This window comes from Schistocerca serialis, chromosome 4, assembly GCF_023864345.2.
Source record: "Schistocerca serialis cubense isolate TAMUIC-IGC-003099 chromosome 4, iqSchSeri2.2, whole genome shotgun sequence".
In the NCBI taxonomy this organism is placed as follows: domain Eukaryota; kingdom Metazoa; phylum Arthropoda; class Insecta; order Orthoptera; family Acrididae; genus Schistocerca; species Schistocerca serialis.
In genome coordinates this window covers 632,468,815-632,487,445 of record NC_064641.1, presented here as the reverse complement: position 1 = coordinate 632,487,445, position 18,631 = coordinate 632,468,815, and the positions used below count along the sequence as shown (strand labels likewise).

Below are 18,631 nucleotides of genomic sequence, written 5' to 3'. Positions count from 1 at the left end.
TGGCTGGACTTTTAAATGAAATCTAGATGTGCAATAAAAAAAGACACATTATATTACGGACGATGCTGGCCTGTCTGTCCTGAACTCCTCAATACTTCAATCGGGATGCTGAGAGTAGTAGTTCGGTTGGTTTTCTTGATGTTCCGGGAATTGTTAATGAATTGAATGTTCCATCTCTAAGTACGTATTCAATATACGCAAAAGTTTAAACAGTGCGAAAAAGCAATTCATTTCATTCGAATCAATAAAACATATTATTGGTTGTCATTTTTATTTCATAAATTTCCTGTGACGACTGATTTCCATGAAATTTGTGGAGCCAAAAACAAATATTGTAAATGATCAGTAATGAGAGCGTAAAGAAGAAAACAAAGACTATAATACAGGCACAGAAAAGTACGCAACGTCCCTGCATTTAGTTTGCTATGGTGAGAGATACCTCAGTCTCCCACAGTGGACAGACTGCAGTAAACCGACAAAAGGCTATTTGCCGTATCAGTTCACTGCACGTGTACTGCCATTTGCCCGCTTTAGGATTAATGGAACAGTATTTCCTTCGGCGACACTGAAAATGGAAATACCGGAGTATTTTGGACTACACTGAAAGGCTATGTCGGTAAATGCGTCTGACTGAGCCCAAAAATAGCTGCCACAACAGTCTGCCACTGCGCTGCTTCTGTAAATAGTTCCCCGGCGAAGGAATGTCGGAGTCGCTTCCATTATGCAGTCTTCACAAGACAGACCTACGACGTTGGCCATCCGTTTGATAAAAGGAAGCAGCAGATTTCATATTTCTGTTTTTAAGTGAACTAGACGTTGGGGTAACTGTGTTAGCTAAACAGCCACTTAAATTTCATAATTATAAATATTTCTCATACCTGAACTGATCTTAAATGTATCGTATTGCAGCGATATAGTCTTTCTATTTACAGTGTCCACGTTCCTAAATGTGCTAAAACTAAAGACCCGAAAAACAACATAACTTGGCTAAAATCTATTCTCGAAGGAAGTCCAATGGGTGTACCTGTTTATCGTATACTGCATATCATCGTAATCATCGCGAGATCATAAACATATGGATACCACGCACGGCCTAATAGATTCACTACATTGCGCAGCCTTCTCTAGCTAAATTGCAGAGCTGGGACAGGGCGCAATATTATGTGGAGGGGGGAGGGGGGATGTTGCAGGAAGGAAAAGAAAGGGAAAGGAACTAAGGTGGAATAACTGGCGACGAGTGAAAATGTGTGCCGCGTCGGGGCTCGAACGCAGGATCTCCTGCTTAATAGTCAATTGCGTTAACCACTGCACCACCCGGACACAGTGCTTATCGCAATTTCGCAGACTATCTCGGCATTCTCCCTGTCCGACTCACACTCCCATCTAGCTCTACCTATCCGTAGTCCCCCTCCATGTCCTCCATGCTCGATAATTTTAGATTCCCGCTGGAGGTGGAACGTAAATGTGCATGCACACTGAAGGTCGTGGATTCATTGCCCATCGAGGCGAATCGGTTACATATGAATGTGTGGAGTCTTTTCTTTTGGACATGTCCGGAAGAATAGATATCACGCATTCACATACACTGAACCGCCAAAGAAACAGGTAAATGCGTGTGTATTCACATACAGAGATATGCAAACAGGCAGATTACGGCGCAGCGGTCGGCAACGCCTATCTAAGACAAGTGGCTGACGCAGTCGTTAGGTCGGTTACTGCTGCTGCAATGGCAGGTTGTTGAGATTTAAGAGAGTTTGAACATGGTGCTATAGTCGGCGCACGAGCGATGGAACACGCCGTCTCCGAGGTAGTCATGAAGTGGGTGTTATCCCGTACGACCATTTCACGAGTGTACCGTGAATATTACGAAACTGGTAAAACGTCAAATCTCCTACATCGCAGCAGCCGGAAAAAAACCCTACAAGAAAGGGACCAACGAAGAATGAAGTGGATCTTTCAACGTACCAGTGTTTGAACCATTCAACGAAGCGACATGGGCTTTCGGAGGCGAAGGCCCACTCGTGTACCCTTGATGACTATACGACACAAAGCTTTACGCCTTGCCTGGGCCCGTCAACACCGATATTCGACTGTTGAAGACTGGAAATATGTTGCCTGGTCGGACGACTCGCATCAAATTGTATCGAGCGGATGGACGTGTACGGCATGAGGCAACCTCATGAACCAATGGACCCTGCTAGTGGAAGCTCTGTCTGTAATGGTGTGCGGCGTGTGGAGTTGGAGTGATACGGGACTCACGTCTAGATACGACTCTGAATTGGTGACACCTACGTATGCATCCTGTCTAATCACCTGCATCCATTCATGTCCATTGTGCATTCCGACGGACTTGGGCAACTCCAGCAGGACAATGTCACACCTCACACGTCCACTATTGCTACAGAGTAGCTCCAGGAACACTCTTCGGAATTTAAGCACATCCGCTGGCCACCAAACTCCCCATACATGAACATTATGCAGCATATCTGGGATGCCTTGCAACGTTCTGTTCAGAAGAGATCTCCACCCCCTCGTCCTCTTACGGATTTATGGAAAGCCCTGCAGGATCCATGGAGTCAATCCCATCCATCACTACTTCAGACATTAATCTAGTCCATGTCACGTCGTGTTGCTGCACATCTGCGTGCTCCGGGGGTCCTACACGATATTAGGTAGGTGTACCAGTTTCTTTGTCTCTTCAGTGTATAACAGTGCACAGTGATGATAACAGAGGTGTCAGTTTTCCTCAGATGTGAAGTTTCACACTACTATGACCTATTGTCAAAACTGCTGAAAGTAATAGAGACCATACCTCCATACTAGCTCAATAAGGGGCAGGCAGCAACCACATGAAGCTAGCGAAAATCTTACCGAGTTGGTTGTGAGCGTGAAAAGTGTGAGCACGGGAACTGTCCAGTTGAAATAACGTGTCTCCCTGACGTCTCAAGGCATCATCAGAATAGGGTGGATAAATTCTGTGGATCTTGTCTGTTAACGTTCCGTCAACAAAAATCAGTCATTAATGGTCACTGTAGCTTGAGGCATCCCAATACATCATACTTGAAAATAGTTCTGCCTGTAGCACTTAGGTAATTGACATTCCGCTGTTCCACACTGCACCCAAAAAAGTCATCACTGACGCTGTGACACAATCTGATATCATCAAAAGTAAATTTTGTGCTACTTTTTCATCGATTATTGTCTTTCACTACACAAGTGAAGGCAACCCGCAATGATGGGATACGAGAGGAAAGACTGCTGAGTGACACAGTTGCCCGTACCTTGTGAGACACCGCATAGTCACCAAAGGCTCCTTTTCTGGGCGTTTCCCGAACGATAAACTTTTTAATAACGCCACGAAGTACTTAGTTCTCCATTACATCTACATTCATACTCCGCAAGCCACCTTTAGGTGCTTGGTAGAGGGTACCCTGTACCACTACTAGTCATTTTCTTTCCTATTCCGCTCGCAAACAGAGAGCCAGGAAAAATGACTGTGTCTATGCCTCCGTATAGTCCCTAATTCCTCGTATCTTCGTGGTCCTTGCGAAAATGTATGTTAGCGGCAATAGAACCATTCTGCAGTCAGTTTCAAAAGCCGGTTCTCTGAATTTTCTTAATAATGTTCCTCGAAAAGAACGTCGCCTTCCCTTCAGGTATTCGCATTGCGTCCCCCTGTAATTACTCCCGTGTTGTTCGAACCTACCTGTAGTAGATCTGGCAGCCAGCCTTTAATTGGTTCGATGTCTTCCTTTGATCCGAACCTAGTCATCCAAGTCAACCCACATTTTTGTGCGTTTAGAGCTAGCTGCCATTCATCACACCACTGAGGAATCTTGTCTAATTCATCTTTTATCCACCTACAGTCGCTCAACCTCGACACCTTCCCCTGCACCCTAGCGTCATTAGCAAACAACTGCTTATTGCTGCCCATATATATATCACTCTTCCTTGCGGCACCTCTCACAATATCCTTGTTTCTGATGAACACTCGCTTTCGAGGACAATGTTCTCGCTTCTACTGCTTAAGAAGCCTACGAGCCATTCGTATATCGGGAACCTATTCTGTATTCTTGTACTTTCGTTAACAGACTGTAGTGGGGCGACGTGTGAAATGCCTTTTCATGTCTATCGCTGTATTGTAGACGCTTGTCTTTCAGTGTTCGGCTCGAACACATAAACTGCTTTCGATAACGACATCCTGTGATTGTTTCCGTCGGTTTCAGTATCTTCTAAAACCTTCTTTCTTCTACTGCCACGCCGGTCTTCGACGTCAAAATCATCGTTCTTGAAGCGTTGAAACCATTCTCTGGTCGTTATTCTACTAATAGGTGCCACACCATGGGCCTCAACCGAAGATTTCTTCACGTTAAAGCAGATAATTAAAACTTTTCGCAGATGATGGGAAGTGGGCCCGTTCGTTCGAGAATAACTTTTGATTCATTCACAAATCGACTAAAAGTTTTGACTGCTTTATGTTTAAAAATACCCAAGCTTATAGTACGACATTCAAATGGTTCAACTGGCTCTGAGCACTATGGGACTTAACATCCGAGATCATCAGTCCCCTAGACTTAGAACTACTTTAACCTAACCAAACTAAGGACATCACACACATCCATTCCCGAGGCAGGATTCGAACCTGAGACGGTAGCAGCAGCGCGGTTCCGGACTGAAGCGCCTACAACCGTTTGGCCACAGCGGCCAGCAGTACGGCATTACCACCTGCACAACCACTTAACGCTAATTTTTTTCTATGTGTTTTTCCAGTTGATTTGTTAATTTTTACTGTAGGGAAGAGTTGATAGAGAGAAGTTAAAATTTAATGGCACTGATACTTGTATTTTGTTTCATACTGAATGTTACTTATCAAACGAGGGGCGTTCAATAATTAATGCAACACTTGTTTCCTGAAAGCAGGTCGGTTTTATTCAGGATTCCAATACGCCATGTTATTCTCCACTCCTCTGGCTGCAAAACGCTATTTTTCAATATAATCTCCGTTCAATGCGACGGGCTTGTGCGCCCTACGTCTTGGTGTATCCGTAACCTCCCCATCATCCACGTGCTGCTTCCTGCTGAGTGCATCCTTCACTGGGCCAAACAAATGGAAGTCGAGGATGTTGGATGCATGAGGAACAACAGTCCAAGGAAGTTTTGTGAGCTCCTGTCGGGTGCTTAGACTCATGTGAGGCCTTGCTTGTCATGGAGAGGGAGAAGTTCGTCTCAATTCTTATGGCGTCCAACAAGGTGAAATCGTTTCTACAATTTACTGGGAGCTGCTTGTTGTACCATGAGGCAGGACATCAAACGAAACAACCTCTTCAGAGTCCCAGAAGACCGTCCTCAGCAAGACCAGCTGAGGGTTGAGGGAAGTTTTACTTCGGAGTGGAGATGGTGTGGCGCTACTCCGTGGATTTCCATTTCGTTTCCCGTTCGAAGTGGTAAACCCATATTTTATCATCTGTGACGATGTTCGACCAAGAATGGTCACCGTCACCATCGTGACGCTCAAGGAACCCCACACAGATAATCCTTCGTTGCTCTTTATGGTCTTCTGCTAAGGGGCGAGGAATCCAGCGAGCAACCTTTGAGTACCCCAACTGGTGGACGAGTGTGTCAGCACTACCAAAAAAAGACATCCAGTTGTGTAGAGGGGTGTTCGATGTTGATCCGTTGATCACTTCAAATGAGTGTGCCCGCACATTATAACGTTACTTTGCGGGCAGGCGTGTCAGTTAGCATCATATTAATTAAAATGGGGGATAAACAGACTATATTTTGGAAGAATTAAAAAGGGGAAAGTAATACGAAACTTCAATAACTGCACAGTATTACTAAGAAGCAATATAATGAAAAGTAATAAAAAGCAAAGTAGCAAAGACCAAGCGCGACAGAAAGATATAGGGGTGCGTTTGTTTTTTAATACATATAAAATAACATGTAACACATTATTGAGCTCTCTACCTTCAGTTATCGCGATCGGGCTAGTCGATGAAAAAGTGGTACGTGACTGCGAAATTCGTTAAGGAGATTATTTAAAGACTCTTCAAGCACGTTTAAAATACATTACGTGTGGCGATTCCGACAACATAATTCGAACTTTGTGTTAGCTGGGAAAATACTCTTGGGAAACTACTATGGTTGTGGAACCCACGAAAGTTGTACGCAAAGGAAAGCTATAGTTTACGTAATTCCGCATTTTATAAAATTGTGAAACGCGTGCGCGCGGAACATTAAGAGAATCCTATCCTTGGACGGTTGCGGGGGTAACTGATACAAACAACGCGCCAGCACAAAAATAGTTCGCTTACTAACTACCAGATATTAATTAACGGGGACCTAAAATAGTAAAAACAGCGCATACACCGTTAAATTGAGCCCTGCGTGTGGAAGACAATCACATAGAACATGTCGAGAGCGAAGAATAGACATTTAAGTGCCGAATTGACAGCCTGGGTCGTGTCGATATTTGGACATTATTTGACACGCGTTATTCAGAACACGATATCGACCATTTTAATACTGAAAAGAAGGATGGGATCATCACCCCCAATCCCGATTCATATTTCATATTTAGTTAGTGAAAAGAAATGTGTTAATAAACAAACTAGATTTCAATTTTATCCATGATTTAGCTTCATTACGTAGTCTTGACTACATGATAAACAATATCTGTGGAAGTTGTATGCAACGCATCGTCATAATATTTAGTCAACCAATATTGTGGGACACGAAAAAATGTAAATGCAAGAAATTGTTCTTACAGCGGATATATAGTGTGAGTGCGACGAACTATATTGAGAAACTGAATATCCATTACGTACTTGAATGTTTATCTGCGAAAATGGTCCTTGTCGGTACCTCAGCATAGAGTTCGAATAGAATCGCTGGAACATTGCAAACCATTCAGATTAATCGAACATCTAAATACGCATAATGCTGGTATCACCAGGATGTGTTCTTTCTCCTCACCCCCGTGGCAGTAATTGAATTAAGAGCAAGCCGGGAATAACATTTAAATCAACTGACGACCATTGAGCTAGCGTCACGAATTTTCAAACATCCACTGACATGTATGAAGGCGAGTAACATCACGAGTGCTGACGTCGATCGAGGGGTGTCGTCGTGATCGTATTGAATGACACTGAGCGGTCACAACATTCCAGTATTGCAGTAGTCGCAGCTGTGTACGGCAGACCAGCATGCCGGAGATCAGACAGGTGTGCATGGTCTTGTTGCAGTGATGACTTACAGCGGTTCTGCCAGCTGCCATTGTGGGTGGTCTTGCAGTTACGATCACGAAACATGAGCGGAACGCATATAGCACGGTAAAAAACAGTGCTACGTGAGCAGACGATCTGTCTTCAACGTCTCACCTGAAGACCAGGTGAAATATCCCGCTTGCTAGTAAACGACTATCGGTTGCACTCCATAAACATCATTGTGTAGCCAGTACGATGAAGAAAACTGGTGATTCGCACCTTATAGTTCTCAAACGTGCCTGCCATAAAACCAGCACGAGGTTCCAGGCTCATTTCAGTGGCGCCACACGCAGACGGGCCAGATGGCAGCATTGCAGTGTACTCGGGTGATCTATTAGCGGAGAGAGAAGTTACGGAGGAGAGAGGGGTGCCGACGACGCAGACGCCTTCCGGGAATTAGGGCGAAAATATTTCCGCTCGTCTCGTCTGGCGGCGCTCCGTAATTCACCGCCCCTGGGGAGTTAATCCGGCGGCTTTATCGCCGCTGCTTGGCGACGTGACGACCGTAAACGCGGGCCACCTCTCTCCTTTCCGTGCCTCGGCTCACGGCTTTACGGCCGCTTCCTCGGCAATGGCTCCCCACCACACACACTGCTGAGACAGCCCGCTAATCCACATGGCGCACTCTTCGCACCTGCGCTCACTACCGACTCAGCAGCCAGCCGTCGGAAGCAGTGGTCTGGCGCTGGCGCGAGGGAAGGCGATTCAGTTCCTTGTGGCAAAGGACGTTTTGCTGTTCGGGATCTGACGGGCATAGGGAATGGTAATTCTCTATTCCCGTCCACGTCTACATCGACACTGATATCTGGTGTCTGTTCTGTTGGATAGGTTCGACAGAACAACAGATACTACACACACACACACACACACACACACACACACACACACACATATACACATTATGTATATATAGATACCTACACTGAAGCGCCAAAGAAACTGGTATAGACACGCGTATTCAAATAAAGAGATATATAAACAGACAGAATACGGCACAGCGGTCGGCAACTTCTATATAAGACAACAGGTCTCTGCCACAGTTGTATTGTCGGTAACTGCTGCTAGCAATGAAGAGGAGATATTCCCGTACAACCATTTCAGGAGTGTACCGTAAATATCAGTAATCTGGTAATAGATCATATCTCCGACATCGCTGCGGCCGGAAAAAGATCCTGCAAAAACGGGACCAACGACGGCTGAAGGGAATAAACTTGATAGAAGTGCAACCCTTCCGCAAATTGCTGCAGATTTCAACTCTGGGCCATCAACAAATGCCAGCGTGCAAACCATTCAATGAAACATCATCGAATTGGGTTTTCTGAGCTGAAGGCTCACTCGCGTACTTTTGATAATTGCATTACACAAAGCCTTACACCTCACCTGGGCCTGTCAACACTGACATTGGACTGTAGATGACTGGAAACATGTTGCCTGATCAGACGAATCTCGTGTACACGACCCTGCATATGGACTGTTCAAGCTGGTGGAGGCTCTGTAATGGTGCGGGGCGTGTGTGGTTGGAGTAAGATGGGGCCCCTGATACGTCTAGATACCACTATGTCAGGTGACACGTACGTGAGCATTCTGTCTGATCCATTCATGTCCATTGTTCATTCTGTCGGACTTGGACAATTCCAGCAGGACACTGCGACACATGTTTAGAATGGCTACAGATTGGCGCCAGGAACACTCTTCTGAGTTTAAACACTTCCGTTGGCCACTAAACTCCCTACATGAACATAATTGAGCCTGTCTAGGATGTCTTGCAATGTGATATTCAGAAGAAATCTGCATCTCGTCGTACTCTTACGGATTTATGGATTTATGGACAGCCGTGAAGGATTCACGGTGTCAATTCCCTATAGCATTACTTCAGACATCAGTCGAGTCCATGCCTTATCGTGTTGTGGCACTGTTGCGAGTGCGTGCTCGTGGGGGTCCTACACAATATTAGGCAGGCGTACCATTTTCTCTGGCTCTTCTATATGTGTGTATGACAGAACTGATCTCCCCCCCCCCCCCCCCTACCCCCCTACCCCACCACACACATGCACACGCTCACATTATATAGATGGGGTGTATCTCAAATGAATGTAGAAAATGAGAGGGCTGATAGAGTGGGTCAGAACATGCATATTTCACATAGCAACACATGTCCATATCACTTAGTGTACGGCGGTCGGTGTCGTTGAACAGCATCCGACTCAGCCAACAGGGTAGGAACGTAGCATGCCAACTTTGAAATCTTATCAAGACTGAATGAATATTTGTGTACATTTTCTCATATATTACTTCATTACAGCTTACTGTCAATATTATTTACTATGTCATTAGCATACGAGGGCTACATTTTTTCAAGGTCTGCTGTGTCACGAAATTAAAATCACAGCGAAAACCTGATGAACGTTTCTCGAGATCTGCTGTGCAGTGTCTCTAGTATGCCTGTGGATCGCGTCTAGTCGCACTTTTCAGTTCTGAGCACACACTGATCACATAAAGGTGCCAATAACAACTGTGAAGTGCATGCTGTTATTCGATTTCTTCATACTGAGGGGTTCTGCCTGATTTCATGCAGCCCACATAACGGAACTGTAATGCGTGACAACAGTATGCGGAAATCGTGCAGGAACTTTGTAGCACGATGTACAGATGTCCGTTAAACACGTGGTAAGGAAAGGAAGCGAGTGTCAACCGATGATCTTGTTCAGCGAGTAGATCAGGCGATTGGAGGAAATGACTCATTGCCTTCTTCGTGTCAATGCTGCAGATGTTGCAAAAAAAAACATTTTTTATTTTTTCTCATAGGATCTTTAAAGGAAGAGAAGTAGCCCTCATACATTATGGATAGCAAGGGTCAACACACTTCGCTAGGGCACGTCAAGACTAATGAATGGTAGAGGCTCTAGCATTTGACGCTGTACGTGAATAACTGCAACGTATTGCGCATACGTAGAAAAAGAAAGATACTACTGAACAATTACGCAATTGATCAGAAACTGCTAGAAAGAGTTATCTACAGTGAAATATCTAGAAGTAACTACCCAGGGCGACCTTAAGTGGAATGACCACATAAAATTAACAGTACGAAAAGCAGATGCCAGACTGGGATTCTTAAGCAGAAACTTGAGGTAATGTAACAAATCCACGAAAGAAGTGGCTTATAAGGCGCTTGTTCACTGGTTCTTAAATATTGTTCATCAGTCTGGGGATCCTTGCCCTGTAGGACTGATAGAAGAGGTAGAGAAGGCCCAACGAAGAGCGACGCATTTCGGCACCGGCTCCTTTAGTCGTCGCGAGAGCGTTGAAGAGGTGTTTAACAAATTCCATTGGCAGATGTTACAAGAGTGGCGTTGCGCTTCACGAAGAGATTTACTACGGTACTGTATCGAAATTTCAAGAGAGCATTTTGCGGGATAACGTATTACTTATGATCTTTTCTTCGTATGGTGTCACATTTTTTGAAAGAAATTCGGGCCGTTTCATTGTTAGTTGTTCATTTATTTTACACGATCATGATTTCGGCATTTGCACCCATTCATAAGAGCCTGTTGAAGTGGCCTGTCCGTGACATGACATCGTCGAAATACATATTTCTGGTCTTATAGATTAGTTGTCGCATTACAAGATACGAGTACATATGGAAAATACATAATATGGCTGACATTGCACACAGTGAGAAACCATTAACACAAAATATGGCGTATTTCACAGTTAATTTATCACTGTGACCATTCATCACTTATGTTCATCAACTGACGGCACGAGGATGCACAAGCATGTGGCCTGTAACCGGGGAAGTGTCATGATGATCCCTCCACTGGCAAAAAATTCCAGACTAATCCCCCCTTCGGATCTCCGGGAGGGGACTGCCGAGGGGGAGGTGACTATGAGAAAAAGATTGAATAACTAACGAAAGGATAACGTACTACGAATTTGGATGTGAAATGTCAGAAGTTTGAACGGAGTAGGGAAGCTTAAAAATCTGAAAAGGAAATTCAAAGGCCCGATCTAGATACAGTGGGAGTCAGTGTGGTGAAATGGAAAGAAGGCAAGGATTTCTGGTCAGCTGAGTATAGGGTGATACCAACATTAGCAAAATATGGTATAACTGGAGTAGGATTCGTTTTTAATAGGAATGTAAGGAAGAGAGTGAGTTACTGTGAGCAATTGAGCGATAGGGCTTTTCTTAGCAAAATCGACAGGAAACCAACACCGACAACAATAGTTCACGTATACATGCTGACGTTAAAAGCAGATGAAGGAATAGAGAAAACATCTGTGGATGTTCAACGGCTAATTCAGTACATAAAGGGAGATGAAAACCTAACGGTCATGGGGGTTTGGGATGCAACTGTAGGGGAAGTAGTAGAAGAAAGGGTTACGAGAGACTATGGACTTGGTGGTAGGAATGAGAGAGGAGGAAGACTAAGGGAGCTCTGCAATACATTTCAGACAGTAATAGTGAATACTCTGTTCAAAAATCAGAAGAGGGATGTGTATAGCTGGAAAAGGCCAGATTTGCGGTAAAATTTTAGATAGATTACTTCATGGTCAATTAGAGAACCGGATTCATATTTTGGATTGTAAGGCATATCCAGGAGCAAATACAGACTCAGAACACACTTTTGCAATGAGGAAGAGGAGGCTGAAAATTAAAGAAACTAACCAGGAAGAAACAATGTGTAAGAAGTCAGATACAGAGATACTTAGGAAGGAACAGATACGCTTGATGTTCTGTGAGGATATAGATACAGCGATAAAGAATAGCCCAGCAGCCAGTTCAGCTGAAGAGGAATGGACATCTACAAAGCCGGCAATCACAGAACTTGGAAAGAAAACTATAGGTGCAAGGAAGATACCGAGGAAACTATGAGCAACAGAAGTAATACTTCAGCTGATCGACGAAAGAAGAAAGTGCTTAAGTCTTCAAGGAATTTCAGGAAAACAGGAATAAAAGTAATTTAGGAACAAAATAGTAAGTTCAAGGAAGCTAAGGCAAAATTGCCTCATAAAAAATGTGAATAAAGCGAAAAGGAAACAAGTGTCGGAAGGACGGACTCAGCATATACAGAAGTCAAACCAATCTTCGGCGTAATTAAAAGCAAGGGCAGTAACATTAAGAACGCTATGGGAGTTCAACTGTTAAATGCACAAGAGAGAGCAGATAAAAGGAAAGAGTGCACTGAAGGTCTCCACTACTGGGAAGACTTGTCTGATGGCGTAAAAGAAGATGAAACAGGAGTTGATAGTAAGAGATATGGGATCCAGTATTAGCATCAGAATTTAAAAGTGGTTTTGAAGACTTAAGGTGAAATAAGGCAGAAGGGACAGATGACATTCCACTGGAATTTCTAAAATCATTGGAGAAAGTAGCAATAAAATTTCTCTTCACGTTCGTGTATAATACGTATGAGCCTGGCGGTATATCATAAGACTTTCGTAAAAAATATCATCGATACAATTCCGAATACAGCAAGAGCCAACAAGTGTTAGAATTATCGCACAATCAGCTTCACAGCTCATGCATCCAAGTTGCTGACGCGAATAATATACAGAATGGAAAACAAAATCTATTAGTTGACGGCCACTTTGGCTTTAGGAAACGTAAAGGCACCAAAGGGGTATTCCGACGTTGCTGTTCATAATGTAAGCGAGACTGAAGACAAATCGAGACACTTTCACTTGATTTGTCGCCATGGTAAAAGCGTTCGATTCAAATGGCTCAAATGGCTCAAATGGCTCTAAGTACTACGGGACTTAACATCTGAGGTCATCAGTCCCCTAGACTTAGAACTGCTTAAACTAAAGTAACCTAAGGACATCACACACATCCATGCCCGAGGCAGGATTCGAACCTGCGACCGTATCAGCAGCACGGTTCCGGACTGAAGCGCCTAGAACCGCTGGGCCACAGGGGCCGGCTGAAGCGTTCGGCAATGTAAAATAGTGGAAGATGTTCGAAACTGTGAGAAAAGTAGGGATACCCTATAGGGAAAGATGAGTAATATACAACACTCAGGGGAACCAAGAGGGAACAATAAGATTGGAAGACACTGAAAGGAGTGCTCGGATGTATGGCAGAGAAGCAATGACGGAAATAAAAGAAAGGTTCAAGAGAGGAATTAAAAATTAGAGTGAAAGAATATCAACGATAAGATTCGCCGATGACATTGCTAATCCTCAGTGAAAGTGAAGTAGAATTACAGGATGTGTTGAACAGTATGAACCGTTTAATGATTCAGAATATGGATAGAGCGAAGAAAGACGAAAGTAATGAGAAGTAGCAAAAACTTAGATCCGAACTGGGAATCACGAAGTAGACGAAGTTAAGGAATTCTGCTACCTAGGCAGCAAAATAACCCATGACGCATGGAGCAAGGAGAACATAAAACGCAGACTAATAACGGCAAAAAGGGCATTCCTGGCTAACGGAAGTCTGCTAGTGTCAAACATAGGCCTCAGTTTCAGGAAGAAAGTCCAGAGAATGTACGTTTGGAGCACAGCATTGTATGGTAGTGATAAATGGATCGTGGGAAAACTGGAACAGAAGAGAATAGAAGCCTATGAGATATGGTGCTACAGAGGAATGTTGAAGATTGGGTGGACCGATAAGCAACGAATGAGGAGGTTCTGCGCAATATCGGCGAGGAAAGGAAGGCGTGAAAAACACTGACAAGAAGAAGGGGCATGATGGTAGAGCATGTGTTTCGACATCACCAATTAACTTCCATGTCATTAGAGGGAGTTATAGAGAGTACAAAGTGCAGAGGCAGAGGGAATTGGAAATAAATGAGGACGTAGTAGTAATTGCTGTTCTGAAATGGAATGTTTGGCACAGGAGAGGAATTCGTGGCGGGCCGCATCTAACCAGTGTACATCAAATTGTGCACACACTAGTACTGCGACGCCGAGATATCAAGCTCCCGACGACAGCTGCGTTTTTTCAGGCGTATTACTGCCGGGAACAAATAGATAACCGATAAGAAGACATTATTTTCAACGCAGAGTCATCAGACACCAGCACGGTGCGGCATCGTCGCCAAATTATCGCGGAAACCTGCAACCACGTGACGTGCAGCCAAAGCAGATGTTTTTTCAAACGGACTGTTGCGTAGGATCTGTGTCTAAATTGCGACACTTGCGCTTATGTGGTTTCTGCTTAAAATATAGCGTTGCTCCACATGTGATATATCCTAGATAGACAATGCTCTCTCGAATTGTAGCGACAGTAACAATATACATATCTGGTTTCTGCTCCGTATCCATCCTGCAGTTTTTCTTTTAATTTGTAAAATAATAATCACACATCCTTCCATTTATTCAATGAATTTGCCACGTGTCACAGATTCACGTAGGAAGTAGTTTAAATTGTGAAGTGGATAGATTTGCAAACTACCATTATATGGCGTGTACGGTAATTTATGATAAATGTGCTTTGCTCTGATTGATCGAGAAATACAGCAAGTGCTGCATTCAAATCTGATAACTGTTCTACATGTGTTTGTTTACAGTATTACGCTAGTTACATGGGTTGGACGCGTCAGTGTATTTCGGGTGACTGAGTGTATTACTGAGTGTATGCATATTTATTATTCGACAACATTCGTTGCATATTGGTGCTCCTATATACTTGCGTGCACTGTACGTAACGTCAGGAAGTGACGGTTATATAATTTTCTGGATTCTGAGATTATCGGCTTGGGTGCAGATACTGGACGAGTATAAGAGTACAGCTTTATTGATTTTGATTATGATATAAAATTTAATTTTATTCTTTTAACCTCAGAATCTCACACGTGGAATTAATCATTCTTGATTAACAAACTCAAGTTCATTCAGTGTTACAAAACGACACTCGCCCCTCATGCCACCATGTGACTAAGCAGTCATTTACACTATTTTAAATCTAGTTCAGCCGTCCCGTTGTTTTATATGCTCCCTTCAGCACGATGATAACTATTCCGCGATGCTCCAACAGATTATTCACTGACGTGCCCTTTTCTAGTAACAGTTTCATTAACTATTTTCTTCGCTTATCCTTTATAGGATCTCTTAATTTTGTACATTATGCGACCACATTATTATTTAAATTTTTTTTAATAACAATACATTTTGATTCCTTCTTGTTTATTGCTTCGTGTATTTTCGTGGTCTGTACTTTGCTCCCATTCAGTTCTGTGCTCAAGACGATCAGATTAAATCTAGAAAAGAATCAGAACTACGTAGCTATATCAGTATTTTGTGAAGCGTTCACGCAACATAGAATCTAATGTTACTTGATCGTGTCACTAAAAAGGGTCAATTCATATAAATATAGCTGACATCAAAGGTATTGTGTATTAAGAAATGGACGAGCGTCACGAGTAAGTCGTAGGGCGAAGAACTATCGGACATGTACAACGAGTCTGATTTAGGATACAATGGTAGGTCAATGACGATACGATATCCGATATAACTAAGAGCATGTCTTGAAGTTTCATGAAAATGATAAAACTATGGTACCGCCAGGGCTGTAAGCTGTTAATGAGAATGCAGAGTTATTGGTACATCATGACTGGCACATTTTGGCGTTTTTCAGGTGATACGAGGATCCCGCCAAATATACCAGCTGGCGTTATCTTCGGAAACACGGCACATCGCGTGTCTACAACGCATATCAGTTCGCACTCGGTCTGTAATCTGACTGGATTGCCACTTTTGAGTGACACATTCAAGCTATTATTTGATTCTGAGCAGTGTGGAAGCTTCCAAAAATGCTGATTTAGGCACGTAATTCTGTTTTTCTCCATATTTACCTTTAATCTTTTCAGGTTAAATTCAGAGTTTTTATGATTCTTTTATGCTGTTTCTCACATAAAATACCTAAGTGTATAAAGCAGCACGTTGGCCAAATGTTTCAATCTAAAGAAATCATGACTCCCCACAAATTTTTGTCCCAATTTTCATAGGCAAATGAAGAATGGTAAATGAACAAATGTACCGTCGTGAAGTGCAGTATTGAAAAAAAAAAGTTTTAATTTGCTGGCATATGTCAGGAAAATTAAGCAAAACTTCATTTGTGATTTAGAGGAAAATTGAAATATTTTTCGAACGGCTGCTGTTACCTTAGTAAATGAAATGTCAAAAGGTTCATCACTTCAAGGCTCAGCTGTTTTACGCATAGAAAGTTTCACTGGTATTATAATTGACGGTCAAAATGGGTTCGTTCGAATCAGGTACTAAAATCAGGATATTACGAGAACATAAGGCTCTAGGGAAGAGAGTCTGTAAACTTTTTTATGGTAATGCCTCACTGTTGTTGCAGCTCTTTTGATGACTATCATTTATTCTGCAGCCGTTAACATTTCATAGTCGAAGGGTGCCAACAGGGACCTTCTTATGCTGCCTCGACTACAGAATACCTCATGCATCAAACGAGGTGCATAAAAGGAAGCCGACCACAAAAGAAGCTTGATAAACTTGGAAGATCCTTCAGGAACATTGAAGGCAGAGACGTCTGATTCTGATGAAGACAGAACCATGATTGAAAACCCCGTTCTTTAAGTGAATAAAGAATTCCAACCACCAGTCAGTGATGACGTATTCGAAGAACAAAACTTGAAAATAAAAAGAAATTTATTTATAAAAGTCATATGTTTACTGAAACGATATTTCTAAAACTAAGAAATAAAACAGATTAGAGTCATATTTGACCTGCCTTTGAACGAAGTTCGAAATCATGCACACCAAATTAAATGCCAAGATAACGTAAAGTCCGTTGTTTAGTAGTTTAGAATCTGTTAAATTTAAATGTCGTGTGACGAGGGCCTCCCGGCGGGTAGACCGTTGACCGGGTGCAAGTCTTTCGATTTGACGCCACTTCGGTGACTTGCGCGCTGATCAGGATGAAATGATGATGATTAGGGCAACGCAACACCTAGTCCTTGAGCGAACAAAATCTCCTACCCACCCGGGGATCGAACCCGGGCTCTTAGGATTGACATTCTGTCGCGCTGACCACTTTTTTTTTTAAATTCCATTTTGTTCGTTTTCGTTCGTTTCATCTGTTCGGGGCGGACGCCGCAAGACACTCGTTTTAGTTCGTCGTTAATCCGTTAACTCAGTTTTTTTTATTACAGAGGGCAGCTAACCCTCTGACCGCACACGCTGAGCTACCATGCCGGCTCCACTCGGCTACCGGGAGCGAACATAGAATATGTTAATTTTGAAGAATGATAGCTTCCATTCCGACTAAATACGAGTTAATCGGGGCCTGCTGGCGCGATTTCATCTTCACGAATGACGTCATCTGGATGCTGTAACTAAGAGTGGAGGTCAGCACACCGCTCTCCCAGCCAATGTCCGTTTAGCATATCGTGTGCTAGTACGTACCTCCCACTCAGGTAACTCCTCAACTGGTATCACCCCGTTCCGTCCTCTCATCATAAAAATATCTCTGACAGTACAGGGGATCGAACCCAGGTTCTGCATGGCAGCCAGCCAGTCTGAACAGACAACTACGGAGGTAGACAACTTTATTGAGTGCTACAGTAAAAATAGTGAACGTTAATAAAAGTGACAAATGCATGGACGGATCCTGACTGGAAATGGAGGAAAAAATGTCCTACGTACACGTATCCGGAAATGAACTGACGAATGACAGTTCCTTTGACCACGGGCCTTGTGTTCCCTGTGTGTGGCAGACTGTGTGATTGACGCAGCGTACTGTAAGCAGCAAAATGGTCCCGTATTCATTTCGAGAACAAGTCGAGATGGTGTTTGTATACAGCCAGACAGATGGAAACGGTCGAGAAGCAGCACCGATATAAGTACTCTCACAGACGCCACCCACATAACACTATATTTCAAGCCCTTTTCGGGCGTTTGTGTGATGATGGTTCCTTTCAGACAGTCGAACGTGCAGGGAAGTGCGGACTGCGTGTACAACAGATTTGGAGAACCGGTTGTACAGGATATTGGGATGACCTGTAGTACAATTCCCATATTTAGTGTAAGGACAGTCCGCCGCCTCCTTGCACTTTCGTCTGTCTTAATGGACCCATCATCACAAAAACTCCCGAAAAGGGCTTGAAATGTAGTGTTATGTGGTTGGTGTCTGTGAGAATACGTATTTTGACATAGCCGTGCTGCCGCTCGACCGTTTCGTCGGCTTGACCGTACACAGACACCATTTCGGCTTGTCCCCGACATGAATACGAGACCATTCTGCTGCTTACAGTACCCTGCGTCAATCACATAGCCTACAACACACAAGGAACACACGGCACGTGGTCAGAGGAACTTTCATTCGTCAGCGCCATCCACAGTGGCAACGATCCATTTCCGGGCACACGTTCATAGGATCTTTCTTCCTTCATTTCCAGTCG

The 18,631-nt window shown here is 43.4% G+C and overlaps 1 protein-coding gene across 2 annotated transcripts in view; it reads right to left on the bottom strand.

The window, feature by feature from the left end:
* LOC126475466 (slit homolog 2 protein) overlaps window positions 1-18,631 on the bottom strand; it is a 643,465-nt gene that overhangs the window by 181,311 nt on the left and 443,523 nt on the right. The window lies entirely within an intron of this gene.